The 14,857-nt window shown below is 49.1% G+C and overlaps 1 protein-coding gene across 1 annotated transcript in view; it reads left to right on the plus strand.

The window, feature by feature from the left end:
• Window positions 1-233: 233 nt before the first annotated feature.
• Window positions 234-14,857, plus strand: part of cyfip2 (cytoplasmic FMR1 interacting protein 2) — a 127,218-nt gene continuing 112,594 nt past the window's right edge. The window contains exon 1 of the mRNA XM_085996071.1: window positions 234-370. The gene's annotated coding sequence lies outside the window, so the exon portion shown is untranslated. The remainder of the gene's footprint in view (window positions 371-14,857) is intronic.

The following is a 14,857-nucleotide window of genomic DNA, read 5'->3' on the forward strand; positions in this document are numbered from 1 at the left end:
CACTGCGCTGGAGTGTCAGCCTGGATTTTGTGCTGAAGTCTCTGGATTGGGGACTTTAACCCACGACTTTCTGACTCACTGAGACAACCTGACATGTCGCTAATAATTTTGCCCTGTTTTTTAATTTGTTTAATTTGTAAATTTAGAAGCAGGCGTAGACATATTTAACCCTATAGATGCATCGAACCCTCAGCCTCCGCTCTTGAGGTTTGGAGAGGTTGCTGATTTGTCGAGTGTGAGAGAGGATGTTTTGCACCTGACTGAACAGTTTCTGTCACTTTAAGGAGCTGCATTGCAGCCATCTTTTGCTTTGTGTCTTGGAAGCGGCCGCTTGTGTCTGAGCCCCGGAACCCGGCCTCTTCCCCCGCCGGTAAGTGAATTTACCCAAAACATTTCAAGCAAAGATTTACAGCTGGTAGCTAAATATCTGACCATATGTTGAGGTGTGACGCATGCAACTGCACGGGAAACATTGGATTAATTATAAAAATCATTATTCACGGTGCGCACCGGTTATTAAATAGATTCCTGAATTTTATTGCAGCGAGGTTTGATGAATTGCGGGCTCGGAAATGTTATTCCTATTTATTGCAATTTCCCCACATTCTGTTTTTAGCTCCACAGGGCGGGGACTCTGCATTGGCTGCTCGGTGTTGTCTCTGTCTCTGTCTTATTGCTGTGCTGGGAATGTATTTCTGTTCGGGAGTGAGCCGGGATTAAGGTGTAATTGTTTTAATGCGTTGCCTGATCCGCACTGAAACTGACCCTGACAGCTGGAGCATCAGCTCCATTGGACTAGCGCCCCAGCCTCCCTCACACTGCACAGAATTAGCACAACCACAGTCTCGGCCTCCCTCACACTCAGCCTCTCACACTCACTCACCCTCCCTCACACTCAGCCTCTCTCACACTCACTCACACTCAGCCTCCCTCACACTCACTCACACTCAGCCTCCCTCACACTCAGCCTCCCTCACACTCACTCACACTCAGCCTCTCTCACACTCAGCCTCTCTCACACTCACAGCCACTCACACTCAGCCTCTCTCACACTCAGCCTCACTCACACTCACAGCCTCTCACACTCAGCCTCTCTCACACTCTCTCACAGCCTCCCTCACACTCACTCTCTCTCATACTCTCTCTCACACTCACTCACACTCAGCCTCTCACACTCACACTCTCTCTCACACTCAGCCTCTCACACTCTCACACTCAGCCTCTCTCTCTCTCACTCAGCCTCACACACTCTCTCACACTCGGCCTCTCACACTCACTCTCTCTCACACTCAGCCTCTCACACTCAGTCTCTCACTCATAGCCTCTCACTGGCACAGACTTCACACTCAGCCTCTCACACTCCCAGCGCCACTCACACTCAGCCCCTCTCACACTCCCAGCACCTCTCACTCACACTCAGTCTCTCAGACTCACACACTCATTCTCTCTCTCACACTCACACTCTCTCACTCTCACTGGCACAGACTTCACACTTCGCCTCTCTCACACTCACTCACATACTCTCACCACAGCTTCTATTTATACAGCACCTTTAATGTAGTAAAACGCCCCAGGGTGCTTCACAGGAGCGATTATCAGACAAAAATTTGACACCGAGCCACATAAGGAGATATCCGGACAGGCGACCAGAAGCTTGGCCAGAGTTACGTGGATAGACTGGAGAAGCTGGGGTTGTTCTCCTTGGAGCAGAGAAGGTTGAGAGGGGATTTGATAGAGGTGTTCAAAATCATGAGGGGTCTCGACAGAGTAGATAGAGAGAAACTGTTCCCATTGGCGGAAGGGTCGAGAACCAGAGGACACAGATTTAAGGTGATTGGCAGAAGAAGCAACAGTGACATGAGGTAACGATAGAGAGATGGCAGAAATATTAAATCATTATTTCACCGGTATTTACCAGGGAGACAGAAGAGGTGGACATGACATTGGATGATGCGATTAGTAATGAGATAAGTGCATTTAAAATTAAAAAGGGGATATATTAAGTAAACTAATCAAACTCAAAGAGGATAAAACCCCTGGATCCATGCATTTTAAAAGAATCTAGGGAAGAGATAGCAGAGGCATTACTATACATATTTAATCATTTGTTAGAAAAAGGTGTAGTGCCAGAGGACTGGCGGATAGCTAACGTAATACCGATATTGGAGGTCGAACTCCAAACCATCGTCAACACCTTCACCGAAGCATACGAGAGCATAGGCCTTACACTAAACATCCGTAAGACACAGGTCCTCTACCAACCTGCCCCCGCCACATAGTACTGCCCCCCGATTATCAAAATCCACGACAAGGCCTTGGACAACATGGACCACTTTCCATACCTCGGGAGCCTACTGTCAACAAGGGCAGACGTCGATGACGAAGTCCAACACCACCTTCAGTGTGCCAGTGCAGCCTTTGGTCGCCTGAGGAAGAGAGTGTTTGAAGACCAGGACCTCAAACCCGGCACCAAGCTCATGGTCTACAGAGCAGCAGTGATACCCGCCCTGCTGTATGCTTCAGAGACATGGACCATGTACAGCAGGCAACTCAAAGCACTGGAGAGGTACGACCAATGCTGTCTCCGCAAGATCCTGCAAATCCATTGGCAGGATAGGCGCACCAATGTTAGTGTTCTCGCTCAGGCCAACATCCCCAGCATCGAAGCTTTGACCACGCTCGATCAGCTCCGATGGACGGGTCACATCGTCCGCATGCCTGATACGAGACTCCCAAAACAAGCGCTCTACTCGGAGCTCTGGCACAGCAAGAGAGCCCCAGGTGGGCAGAGGAAATGCTTCAAGGACACCCTCAAAGCCTCCTTGAAAAAGTGTAACATCCCCACCGACACCTGGGAATCCCTGGCCCAAGACCGCACAAAGTGGAGGAGAAGCATTCGGGTAGGCGCCGAAAACCTCGAGTCTCTTCGCCGGGAGCAAGCGGAAGCCAAGCGCAAGGAGCGCACGTCAACCCAAGCACCCCACCCACCCGCCCCTTCAACCACCGTCTGCCCCACCTGTGACAGAGACTGTAGGTCCCGCATTGGACTCATCAGTCACCTGCGAACTAATTTTTCGTGTGGAAGCAAGTCATCCTCGGTTCCGAGGGACTGCCTAAGAAGAATCCTAGGATCATGAATTCAAATCCCACCACGGCAGTTTGAGAATTTGAATTGCACTCCAGTGTCAGCTGTGGCTCAGTGGGCAGCACACACATCGGAGTCAGAAGGTCGTGGGTTCAAGTCCCACTCCAGAGAATTGAGCACAAAAATCTGGGCCGACACTCCCAGTGCAGTACTGAGAGAGTGCCGCACTATCGGAGGGACAGTACTGAGGGAGGGTCAGTACTGAGAGAGTGCCGCACTGTCGTGAGGGGCAGTACTGAGGCAGCACCGCACTGTCGTGAGGGGCAGTACTGAGGGAGCGCCGCACTGTCGGAGGGCCAGTACTGAGGGAGCGCCGCACTGTCGGAGGGCCAATACTGAGGGAGTGCCACACTATCGGAGGGACAGTACTGAGGGAGCGCCGCACTGTCGTGAGGGGCAGTACTGAGGCAGCACCGCACTGTCGGCGGGGCAGTACTGAGGGGGCGCTGCACTGTCGGAGGGGCAGTACTGAGGTAGCGCCGCACTGTCGGTCTTTCGGATGAGATGTTAAACCAAGGCCCCGTCTGCTCTCTCAGGTGGATGTAAAAGATCCCATGGGACTATTTAGAGGACGAGCAGCGGGAGTTCTCCTCGGTGTCCTAGGGCCAATATTTATCTCCCAACTAACATCTAAACACATGATCTGGTCATCATCACATTGCTGTTTGTGGGAGTTTGCTGTGTGCAAATTGGCTGCCGTGTTTCTCACATTACAACAGTGACCACACCTCAAAACGTACTTCATTGGCTGTGAAGCGCGCTGGGGCATCCGGTGGTTGTGAACGGTGTTGCAGAAATGCAAATCTTTTCTTTCTTTAATGAAACATCTGGGAATAAAAATCTTATCTCAGTAAAAGTGACCGTGAGGCTGTCGGATTGTCGTAAAAACCCAACGGGTTCACTGATGTCCCTTTAGGGAAGGAAACCTGCCGTCCTTACCCGGTCTGGGCCTATAGGTGACTCCAGTCCCACACCATCGTGGGTGACTCTGAACTGCCCTCTGAAGTGGCCGAGCGAGACACTCAGTTTGTATCAAACCCGCTCCCAGCGGTTCAAGAAGGCGGCCCACCCCCACCTTCTCAGGGCAACTGGGGATGGGCAATAAATGCCGGCCTTGCCAGCGACGCCCACATCCCCAGAAGGAATAAATAAATAGCAACCCGGCATATTTGGTGGTAATATTGCAGAGGAGGGGGGTTTAGGGGTGACTACTATTTTAGTTTCTAAGACGTGTTGATGAAACTAATGTCGATAAATGGTTTAACGCGGTCACAGACATGGGCTCCGAGGAGGGAAGGTGAAACGTTTAATGGCTTCACACGGAGGCTGGGGAAGAGACTGATCCTGGCGGGAGCAGAGCCACGTTCCAATGGGAGCTGGATTGATATTTGGCGCGGGAAGGGTTTGAGTGCTGTGGCAGTCGGAGGATATTCTGGGATGTTTTGAACATGGTGACTGGATCGCACTGACCCTTCCTGGTTCTGTATTTTCGGTGTCCCAACCTCTGCGGAGGCTGCAGCTTCTTGCTGTGTTTAATCAGAGTGGTTTTTCACAGGGGAGTCGATGTGTTTACTTCGTAGTGGAGCTGAAATCTGCGGTAAATTCCGATTTTTTTCCCCCTAGATTGCTGGCAATTGTTGTGGTTTAACTGGGGTCAGTGTAGTCAGCAAGTCCCTCTCTCTCGCCCTCTCTCGCGCTCTCTCTCGCCCTCTCTCTCGCCCTCTCGCTCGCTCTCCCTCTCTCGCCCGCTCTCCCTCTCTCGCCCTTGCTCGCCCCCTCTCGCCCTCTCTCTCGCCCCTCTCCGCGTTCTCTCGTGCCCTCTCCCCCCTCTCCGCCCTCTTTCCCCCCCCGCGCCCTCTTCCCCCCCCCCCGCGCCCTCTCCCCCCCCTCTCTCTCGCGCCCTCTCCCCCCCCCTCTCGCGCCCTCCCCCCTTGCGCCCTCTTTCCCCCCCTCTCGCGCCCTCTCCCCCCCCCTCTCTCTCGCGCCCTCCCCCCTCACGCCCTCTTTCCCCCCCCCTCGCGCCCTCTTTTTCCCCCCCCCCCCCATTGCTCGTGCTCGCTCTATCTCGCTGTCTCTCAAACATGGCCAGCAGTGGATTTTTGGAGGGAAGGTTCCCCCGAGAATTTCTTGTATCAGGATCTTTATAAAAAGAAGGAATCACAATGATGTAGCAGCTCCTGCAGTATCCTGATCAATGCTTTTAAGTATTGCGATGCCCTACATAGAATCGTAAAATCACACAGCACAGGAGGAGGCCATTCGGCCCACCGTGCCTGCGCCGGCTCTTTGAACAAGCTCTCCAATTAGTCCCACTCACTGTAGATCTACAAATTATTTCACTTGAAGTATTTATTTACTGATATGCAGAAGGCAGTGAGGAGATTAAGCAGTTACTCCGTTTTGGGGTGAAGAATGAGCCTCAGTTGAGTTACTAGGAGAGCTACCCTGCTCCTCTTCAGATGTAAGAAGTCACACAACACCAGGTTATAGTCCAACAGCTTTATTTGAAATCACAAGCTTTCGGAGCGCTGCTCCTTCATCAGGTGAAGTGGAGAAATGCATAAAAACACAGCTTATATAGTCAGAGAATAATGTCAGATGTTTACAGGTAATCTTTCTAACTGCCATTTATCACACCTCGGCAGAGAGATAATCACAGCAATCAAAGGTGTGAATGGTGTCCAAACAGGTCAGTCAGGAAAACATTACATCAAAGAACAATGAGGTGGGGTCACAAGGGGTAAAATGCTGCAGATGCTGGGGTCTGTATGAAAAACAACAAACAGACAAACATTTTCCTTGCTGGAAATCACAGCAGGTCTGGCTGCATCTGTGCAGAGAGAACAAGCCAACGACTACTCGAGTCCGGATGACCCCACGCCAGGCGGGGCTACACGCAGCGTTCTTGGCCGCGGTGTCTTCGCCTTCGGCGGCCGGTTCTTTGCCCAGACACGCGGAGCAGCCGTGGGGACCAAGTTCGCACCCCAATGCGCCAGCATCTTCATGCACAGGTTCGGGCGGGACTTCTTCACTGCATGGGACCTCCAGCCAGCGCTGTGCACCAGATGCATTGACGACATTTTCTTCCTATGGACCCACGGCGAAGAATCACTGAAAAGACTACATGATAACATTGGCAAGTTCCATCCCACCATCGGGCTCACCATGGACTGCTCCTCAGAATTGGTTTCATTCTTGGGTGCACGGGTCTCCATCAGGGACGGACGCCTCAGCACTTCACTCTACCACGGGCCCACGGACGGCCTTGGGGTGCTCCACTTCTCCAGCTTCCGCCCTGGCCATGTTGGAAGGGCCGTCCCCTGTTGACAAGCCCTGCAAATACGCGGGATCTGCTCGGATGGGGAGGAACGCGATGGACGCCTGCAGACGCTGAAGGGCACCCTCGTGGGAGCGGGATGTGATGCTCGGCTCGTCGATCGACAGTTCCGACGGGCCACAGCGAAAAATCGCGTGGACCTCCTCGGGGGACAAGCACGGGGCACAGCCAACAGAGTACCCTTCGTCGTCCAGTGCTTCCCGGAGCGGAGAGGCTGCGCCATGTTCTTCACAGCCTTCAATGTGTCGTCGATGACGACGAACGCCTCACTGGGGCCATCCCCACGCCTCCACTGCTCGCCTTCAGGCAGCCGCCTGGCCTTGGGCGGACCATCGTTCGCGGCAGATTGCCCGGCTTTTGGGGGAGCGGCGGCCTCTGCGGGGCATGCCGGATCATCGGCACGGATGCCGTCATCACACATGAGGACGCCGCCCGCCTGGTGCATGCTCGTGTGGCTCGGCCAACGTTGTCTACCTCATACGTTGCAGGAGGGGATGCCCCGGGGCATGGTGCATCGGCGAGACCATGCAGACACTGCGACAACGGATGAACGGACACCGCGCAACAATTGCCAGGCAGGAGTGTTCCCTCCCAGTCGGGGAGCACTTCAGCGGTCGGGGACGTTCGGCCTCTGGTCTTCGGGTGGGCGTTCTCCGGGGCGGCTTTCGAGACACGCGGCAACGCGGGGTCATGGAGCGGGGGCAGGTGGCCGGGTTCCGTGCTCGGCCGGGATCTTGGGTTCATGTCATGCTGCGTGTGGCCCCGCCTGGCGTGGGGTCACCCGGACTCGAGTCGTCGTTGGCTTGTTCTCTCTGCACAGATGCGGCCGGACCTGCTGTGATTTCCAGCAAGGAAAATGGTTTTTTGTCTGTTTGTTGTTTTTCATACAGACCCCAGCACCTGCAACATTTTACCCCTTGTGACCCCACCTCATTGTTCTTTGATGCAATGTTTTCCTGACTGACCTGTTTGGACACCATTCACACCTTTGATTGCTGTGATTATCTCTCTGCCGAGGTGTGATAAATGGCAGTTAGAAAGATTACCTGTAAACATCTGACATTATTCTCTGACTATATAAGCTGTGTCTTTATGCATCTCTCCACTTCACCTGACGAAGGAGCAGCACTCCGAAAGCTTGTGATTTCAAATAAAACTGTTGGACTATAACCTGGTGTTGTGTGACTTCTTACATTTGTCCACCCCAGTCCAACACCGGCATCTCCACACCACCTCTTCAGATTGTGTGGTGAGAATCTTTCACATCCAGCTGAACGAGTAGGTGATTCAATTCAAGGACGCACCTCCCAACAGTGCAGCACTCCCTGGTGTGTCAGCTGAGAGTAAGGGGAGATTTGATAGAGTTGTTCAAAATCATGCTGGGTTTTGATAGAATAAATAAGGAGAAACTGTTTCCAGTGGCAGGAGGGTCGGTGACCAGAGGACAGATTTAATATAATTGGCAAAAGAACCAGAGGGGAGATGAGGATTTTTTTTACGCAGCGAGTTGTTGTGATCTGGAATGCGCTGCCTGAAAGGGCGGTGGAAGCAGATTCAATAGTAACTTTCAAAAGGGAATTGGATAAATACTTGAAAAAGGAAAAATTTACAGGGCTGTGGGGAAGAGCGAGGGACGTGGGTTTTGTCATGTGCTGGTGCCCACCTAGTCCAAGGTTTGATCAATGGTGGACAACCAATGCCCACGCTGAAGATACAGGTGCAGTGGGAGCTTTGATAATCTGCCCATGGACATAAGAATTAGGAGCAGGAGTCGGCTATTCGGCCCCTCGAGCCATTCAATAAGATCATGGCTGATCTTCTACCTCATCTGCACTTTCCCGCACTATCCCCATATCCCTTGATTTCCTTCGTGTCCAACAATCTATCGATCTCAGCCTTGAATATACTTAACGACTGAGCATCCACAGGGGTAGAGAATTCAAAAGATTCACCACCCTCGGTGAAGAAATTCATCCTCATCTCAGTCCTAAATGGCCGACCCCTTATTCTGAGACTGACCCCCTGGTTCTAGACACTCCAGCCAGGGGAAACAACCTCTCAGCATCTACCCTGTCAATCCCCTTCAATATCTTATATGTTTCAATGAGATCACCTCTCATTCTTCTAAACTCCAGAGAGTATCGGCCCATTCTACACAATCTCTCCTCATAGGACAGCCCTCTCGTCCCAGGAATCAATCTAGTGAACCTTCGCTGCACCGCCTCCAAGGCAAGTATCTCCTTCAGACTTTCCTGAATGCCCAGCAAGCATCTGTTTGGGCCAGTGATGAGGGAGCTGCTTCAGTGGCCCCGTGTACGAGGTGGGGGCCAACTCCAGCACGACCACGTCTGTGTTTCCTGCAGCCCCACCCCCACTGTTGGCTCTAGAACATAAGAACATAAGAAATAGGAGCAGGAGTAGGCTATACGGCCCCTCGGGCCTGCTCCGCCATTCAATAGGATCATGGCTGATCCGAATCTAGACTCACGTCCACTTCCCTGCCCTCTCCCCGTAACCCCTAATTCCCTTATCTGCTAGGAAACTGTCTATCTCCATTTTAAATTTATTTAGTGTCGCAGCTTCCGCAGCTCTCTGAGGTAGCAAATTCCATAGATTTACTACCCTCTGAGTGAAGAAGTTTCTCCTCATCTCAGTTTTGAAAGGGCAGCCCCTTATTCTAAGATTATGCCCCCTAGTTCTAGTCTCGCCCATCAGTGGAAACATCCTCACCGCATCCACCCGATCAAGCCCCCTCACAATCTTGTATGTTTCGATAAGATCGCCTCTCATTCTTCTGAACTCCAATGAGTAGAGTCCCAATCTACTCAACCTCTCCTCATATGACCACCCCCTCATCCCCGGGATTAACCGAGTGAACCTTCTTTGTACTGACTCGAGAGCAAGTATGTCTTTTCTTAAGCATGGACACCAAAACTGTATGCAGTATTCCAGGTGCGGTCTCACCAATACCTTGTACAACTGCAGCAATACCTCCCTGTTTTTATATTCTATCCCCCTAGCAATAAAAGCCAACATTCCATTGGCCTTCTTGATCACTTGCTGCACCTGCATACTAACTTTTTGAGTTTCGTGCACCAGGACCCCCCGATCCCTTTGTACTTCAGTACTTTCCAGTTTCTTACCATTAAGATAATGGCCCAGTAATTCCTCTCTGAACGCGTGAGTACGGTCGGGGTACTCACGTGTCTGGCCGGAGGAAATGCCCGTGTTCAGCATGCACAGCGCATGCGGGGAAAACCGGCATTTCCAGTCCTCTGAACGAAGGGGTTCAGAGGCACAGCACGTGCGACTGCACAGGCAGCGCGTGCGCAGTGAACTTCGTCGATTTCATTCATGGATTCAGTGAGGGTAAGTCCTTACAAGTTACACTTGAAAAAAGCATGTGTAAAGTTGCTCCAAGGCTGCGGAGGAAGATATATTTTATCGTGCAGCTTCTGAAAGGCAATATTTTTGTTTGGGAAAGGGAGGAAAGTTATTTTAAGAAATGCTGAGGTAAGTTTTAAAGTTTAAATTTTTTTTTTTAAATGGGTTTTCAGTACGGTAGGTAGAAGGAGCAATTGTGGCTGTGTGAATTGAATGTGAGAATGAGTGTTCTAAAATGAGTAATGTAACATTTCCAACACTTTTAAGAAAGAAACTTTTCATCAGTAATAAGTAATTATGTATGTATGTCTGCATATATTCCTTTACGTATATGTATGTATGTTTTATATTCCTTTACTTATGTGTATGAATGTATGTTTTTAATTATGATTTTCCAATAAGTTACTTTCGCTGAAAGTCATAATTAAATACATACATTCATACACATAAGTAAAGGAATATATACATACACGCAAAGGAATATATACAGACATACATACATAATTACTTAAAAGAATATATTACTGATGAAAAGTTTCTTTCTTAAAAATGTTGGAGTCATTTTCACATTTAATAAACACAGCAAATTCAATTCACATAGCCACAATTGATCCTTCTACCTACAGTACTGAAAACCCGTTTTAAAAAACAAAAATAAACTTTAAAACTTACCTCAGCATTTCTTAAAATAACTTTCCTCCCTTTCCCAAACAAAAATTTTGCCTTTCAGAAGCTCCACGATAAGAAATATCTTCCTCCGCAGCCTCTGGAGCAACTGTACTCATGCTTTTTTCATGTGTAAGTTGTAAGGACTTGACCTCACTGAAAGCATGAATGAAAGCGGCGAATTTTACTGCGCATGCGCTGCCTGTACAGTCGCACGCGTTCTGCCTCTGAACCCCTTCATTCAGAGGACAGGAAATGCCAGTTTTCCCCGCATGCGCTGTGCATGCTGAAAACCGGCATTTCCTCCGGCCAGACGCGTAAGTACCCCGACCGTACTCGCGCGTTTGGAAGGGAATTACTGGGCCAACATTTTACATGTCAATAAAATGAAAAATTTAACAATTGCACGATTTGCCCCCTCGCATCTGCGACTGAGGGTCCAAGGAGGTGCATTGCGCAAGAGGTCATCGTCGTACGTATCCTCACACTGTTCCCTTTCGGGAACTGTATGAAGTGGTGGAAGGATTTCTGGCCACGTTAACACTCCTTCCGTGACCATAACCATCTTCATACCAGCCATTAGGGTGGTTAGTCCTATGGCGTGAGGGTTTTACGGGCTCCCACAACCCATCTGAGGGGGGGGGGGCCACCCACACCCGCGGACGCAAGTATCCCGCTGGATGTCCACCCAGAATTTATAGTTGGAGCTCCGACTCCACTTGCCGGGACTGTTTTGGAGCGGGGTTCGAAACCCTACTCCTTCTGGCCCAGCGGCGGGGATGCTTACCGCTACGCAAAAGGCCCACTCCGCGCAAAAGGTGACACCCATACGTTTCCTGCGCCTTGTCCCTCCCCGTGACTGGAGCCCTATGCTGCCACTTGAAAGACCAAGCTATCATCTGTCCTTTTTGCGGCGCCTTTGACTTCTCATTACCAATGATGAGCAGGCGCTGCGCCTCCACCTCGTTGAGGAGATTGCCGAGGTCATCATCAGTTCAATTGTGAGTTCTTTTAATGCCGTGAATTGTGCTCATTCCAGACATTTCACGTTGCTAATCGGAGTGGGCTTTTGGCGTAGCGGTAGGATCCCCGCCGCTGGGCCAGACGGGATAGGGTTTCGAACCCTGCTCCAGACAGTCCCGGCAAGTGGAGTCGGAGCTCCGGCTCTAAATTCTGGGTTGACATCCAGTGGGATATTTGCGTCCGTGGGTGTGGGTGGCCCCCCCCCCCCTCCTTGTATAGCTTGTGGGAGCCCGCAAAACCCTCCCGCCATAGGACCAACCACCCTAATGGCTGGTTCAAAGATGGTTACGGTCACGGAATGAGCGTTAATCACGGCCATAAATCCTTCCACCACTTCATACAGTTCCCCAAAGGGAACAGTGTGAAGACACGTATGACGACGACATTGCTAAATAAATAAATGGAATAAAAAAAATTCTTTTAGGGCTTTTAAAAGTCTTTAAATTGCTTTAATTCTGTTTAAAACTACTTCAGATTCTTCAAAATAATGTAAACGTTTTAAAAAGTTTATAAAAGTTACCAAAAGCTTCATAAAAATACCAAAAACCTATTTAAAATGCTGCTCTACATGTAAAAATGCTTAGCAGCTTGTGAGAAACATTGGGGGCGTGTCCTATTAAACTGAGACCTCAAGGGGCGTGTCTCAGTTGCACAGCGCACTCCAGGCTTCGCGCTGGCTGCACTCCTGGGCGGCGTGACGTCAGACGCTGCCCGGGAGTCAACATTTTAAAACAGGAATTCCAGGCGTCCCTGAAGCTCAACGGCCGGCGCGTCGCGTAAGTGCAGATCGGGGGCTTGCACGCGCGGCAAGCCCCCGACCCGAATTTCTGGGCCAATAACTTGCTCTATGATTTTTCCTGCCAAAGTGCATAACCTCACACTTTCCAGTATTGTATTCCATCTGCCAAATCTCTGCCCACTTACTTAGCCTGTCTATGTCACTTTGCAGGTTTTTTATGTCCTCCTCACTCACTACTTTCCCTCCCATCTTTGTATCATCTGCAAACTTTGATATGTTACACTCGGTCCCTTCCTCCAAATCATTAATATAGATTGTAAAGAGTTGGGGACCCAGCACTGACCCCTACGGAACACCACTAGTTACTGATTGCCAGTCTGAGAATGAACCATTTATCCCAACTCTCTGCCTTCTGTTAGAGAGCCAATTCTCCACCCACACCAGAATATTACCCCCAATCCCGTGATTTTTTTTATCTTTAGCAATAATCTTTTGTGTGGCACCTTGTCAAATGCCTTTTGGAAGTCTAAATACACTACGTCCACTGGTTCCCCTTTATCCACCCTGTATGTTACTTCCTCAAAGAACTCCAGCAAATTTGTCAAACATGACTTCCCCTTCATAAAACCATGCTGACTTTGTCCTATTAAATTATGTTTATCCAAATGTCCCGTTACTGTCTCCTTAATAATGGACTCTTAACATTTTACCAACCACAGATGTTAGGCTAACAGGTCTATAGTTTCCAGCCTTCTGCCTACTACCCTTTTTAAATAAGGGTGTTACATTAGCAGTTTTCCAATCTGCCGGGACCTTTGCTGAGTCCAGGAGTTTTGGAAAATTATTACCAATGCATCCACAATCCCTACCGCTACTTCCCTCAAGACCCTAGGATGTAAGCCATCAGGTCCAGGGGATTTATCCGGCTTAAGTCCCATTATTTTACCAAGTACCACTTCCTTAGTGATTTTAATCGTATTTAGCTCCTCGCCCCCTGTTTGTCCAGTGTTGGGATATTCTTAGTGTCCTCTACGGTAAAGACTGATACAAAATATTTGTTCAGCGTTTTTGTCATCTCCATGTTTCCCACCATTAATTTCCCAGTCTCATCCTCCAAGGAACCAACATTTACTTTAGCCACCCTTTTTCTTTTTATATAATTATAGAAACTTTTGCTATCTGTTTTTATATTTTTTTGCTAATTTACTTTCATAATCTATCTTCCCTTTCTTAATCAATCTTTTAGTTATTTTTTGCTGTCTTTTAAAGACTTCCCAATCTTCTATCCTCCCGCTAGATTTGGCTACCTTATATGCCCTTGTTTTTAGTCGGATACTATCCTTAATTACTTTACTTAGCCACGGATGGCTATCTTTTCTTTTACACCCTTTTTTCCTCAGTGGAATATTTTTTTTTTGGAAGTTGTAAAATAACTCCTTAAATGTACACCACTGATCATGTACCGTCTTACCCTTTAATCTATTTTCCCAGTCCACTCTACTCAATTCCGCTCGTATTCCTTCATAGTCTCCTTTATTCAAGCTCAGCACGCTTATTTGAGATCCAACCTTCTCACCCTCTACTTGAATATGGAATTCAACCATGTTATGGTCACTCATTCCAAGGGGATCCTTTACTAGGACATTTTTAATTAATCCTGTATAACTGAAGCAAGACTTCCCTGCTTTTATACTCCATCCCCCTTGCAATAAAAGCCAAGATTCCATTGGCCTTCCTGATCACCTGCTGTACCTGCATACTAACCTTTTGTGTTTCATGCACCAGGACCCCCAGACCCCTTTGTACTGTAGCACTTTGCAGTTTCTCTCCATTTAGATAATAACTTGCTCTTTGATTTTTTCTGCCAAAGTGCATAACCTCATACTTTCCAACATTATATTCCATCTGCCCACTCACTTAGCCTGTCTATGTCCTTTTGCAGGTTTTTTATGTCCTCCTCACTCATTGCTTTCCCTCCCATCTTTGTATCGTCGGCAAACTTGGATATTGAAACCGGACATTGACTCGGTACAGGCTCCAGGTCACCCCGACCCAACAGCGTGCGGTCGCATAGTGGTTAGGGTACTGGACTAGTAATCCGCGAGACATGAGTTCAAACAACACCACGGCAGCTGGGAAATTTAACTTCAGTTAATTAAATAAATCTGGAATAATTACTAGTATCAGTAATGGTGACCATGAAAGTACCGGATTGTTGTAGAAACCCGTCTGGTTCACTAATGTCCTTTAGGGAAGGAAATCTACGGTCCTTACCCGGTCTGGCCTATATGTGACTCCAGTCTCACAGCAATGTGATTGACTCTTAACTGCCCTCTGAAATGGCCGAGCGAGACAGTTGTATAAAGCGGATCAAGGGCAAAGAGGGATGGGCAATAAATGCTGACCTTGCCTGTGACTCCCACATCCCGTGAATGAACTAAAAACAAAGCTATCACCAGACAACACTGACCATAAATAGCGTGTGAGAATGCAGAGTACAGGGCGCAAACGCAATGTTATTCACGGCAAATCTAATAATGACCGATGTAGAAGTGAAAAGGGA

Source organism: Somniosus microcephalus, chromosome 8, assembly GCF_052327205.1.
Source record: "Somniosus microcephalus isolate GS21.2 chromosome 8, FLI_Smic_1.0, whole genome shotgun sequence".
NCBI classification, from domain to species: domain Eukaryota; kingdom Metazoa; phylum Chordata; class Chondrichthyes; order Squaliformes; family Somniosidae; genus Somniosus; species Somniosus microcephalus.